This window comes from Haliotis rubra, unplaced genomic scaffold (assembly GCF_003918875.1).
Source record: "Haliotis rubra isolate DU_JTF1 unplaced genomic scaffold, ASM391887v1 Scf1751, whole genome shotgun sequence".
Lineage (NCBI taxonomy): Eukaryota > Metazoa > Mollusca > Gastropoda > Lepetellida > Haliotidae > Haliotis > Haliotis rubra.
Window position 1 is genome coordinate 112,274 of NW_025765727.1, and position 2,274 is coordinate 114,547.

Below are 2,274 nucleotides of genomic sequence, written 5' to 3' on the forward strand. Positions count from 1 at the left end.
TCACAACAAGTCTCATGTCAACACACATCAACCTGTTCTATTGTATAAACCCAAATACCCGCCATGTATATATTTCTCCTTGTGCATATGTTGTGTATCATTTGCTAGATAACAGTGTTAGGATCTACACAGAAACGTCGCATCCACAATAAAGAAGTTGTCTATCTATAAAAAGTGTTCCTCTTCATCATACCAGCTTCTAAATGCCACTTAAGGAAGTTTTAGAAGCAATGTTCGCGATGTTTTGCTCCATCCTGCTGCTGCAGATGATGATGGTAGTGGTGCTGATGCAGTACCTTCTGACAGTGGATCAGATTCTGAGTTCGAACCTCCCTTTGAAGAAAGTGTTGGTGACAGCAGTGACTGTTCTGATAGTGAAGAAGAACGTAATATCCTGTCAGGTCCTTTGATATAAATCAAAAGGGGATGACCGGGCCTCACAGGCCTACTTGGCCAATACTTTTGCCATTGCACTCCTTACCTGTTACTTGTACTGCACCAGTTTCACTTGCCCACCTATAAATCATTAGGAAGTGATAAAAAATTTCCTGTTTCAAGAAGATTTGTGACCAAGCAATTGACCATGCATCATGGTACAACCCTAATCAGTGGATTTTCGGTGTCTTCACAGGACGTCGATCTTTGGGTGAAATGTCACGGTTCAGGTAAGAAAAAAGGTCAACGTCCTGTACATTTGACCTTTTACAGGGGATTAAAACAGGTAAAGAAATAATCCAGTGTTTACACAAGAGTGATAATCCGGATTATGCGGTTGAAAGCACAGACAACAGGAGAAATGCACTATATTTAGGCCATTGTATTTCATACACAATCATCCCACATGAAGGAGGTAAGATGCAGCATCTGCAAAATCTCTGGTGTTGATTTGTCCACTCCTTCTGCTTCTTCGCAAGAAATTTGATAATTTCAAAAATATTGGGGTGCGGTTTTCCCACCATTCTCTTCAGGCGAGAGTGCCACCCTTCTAGATGGTTGTTGGTGCGGGGGCCATCAGAATCGTGGTTGTTCCACTGTGATCTGTGGAGGTCACCCTCGATCCAGTAGCTGGTGATGTAGTCACTGATGTCTTGGCAGCGTGGGTCGTCGGGCATGGTGATGTAGTCACTGATGTCTTGGCAGCGTGGGTCGTAGGGCATGGTTGCTAATGTATCTTACCACAGCTCCTCAGCCTTCAGATATAGAAAACATTGATTAATACAATGCATGGTATATCTGCATATTGTTGTCAAGATTTGGATGTAATTTAGCAATATTTTTAATACATATTAAAATACATACCTCATGGACTGGTACCATGCAAATCATATATTTGGGTACACAAACATGGTTAGTAAATTCAAACCAGGCAAAACCAAGTATACACTACTCTCACATAAAACCCTAAATGAAGTACCAACATTATATTTCAAAACCTCATGTGTCGAAAGAGTATTGCCACAAGCATCTTGGTATTATACATTATCACAAGACATGAAATGGAATGATCGATCATATCACCAATATTCTTACAAATGCTTCAAACATGTTTTCATTGATGAAAAGCTTAAAAGTATCAGTTAAGTAGATCAAACGCTGGCAAAAATATAACTGATGTTTATTAGACCACCATTAGAGTATGCTTCTGTTGTCTCAGACCACAACTGCTCTTCCTATAATATTACTAAGTTAGAACTACTACAGCTGGAGGCATCTGGAACAGTAACAGGTTTAACCAAATTCTCATCCTGTCAGAGTTTCTATCACAAAACTAGATGGCAACCTGTAGCACATAAACAAGATGTCAACAAACTTGTACATAGTATGTAATAATAATTAATGTAAGCAAAGCCCATCATATGTTACTGATCTTATACCACCATCTGTAATCTCAGGAACTGTCATAAACACCAAATGTAATCTCAGGAATTTTTGTTGTTCCATTTGCAACAGACTTCTATGTTTAAAAGATCCTATATTACAGATACATTAGGCCAATGGAATAGTCTACCGTCAGAAGTAAGCAATAGTCCATCAAATATCTTCTTTTAAAACTGTCGTATTTGAGCAGTCCGTGTTGCCACAGATACATAAGAATTGTGGTGAGGATACTCAAAACATACATGGGGTAGCCCTAGTGGTTAAAGCATTGGCCTCGTCATGCCGAAGACCGGGTTCGAATCCCACATGGGTACAATGTGTGAAGCCCATTTCTGAAGTGTCCCCTTGCATTGATGTTGCTGGAATATTGCTAAAAGCGTAAAACCAAACATATTG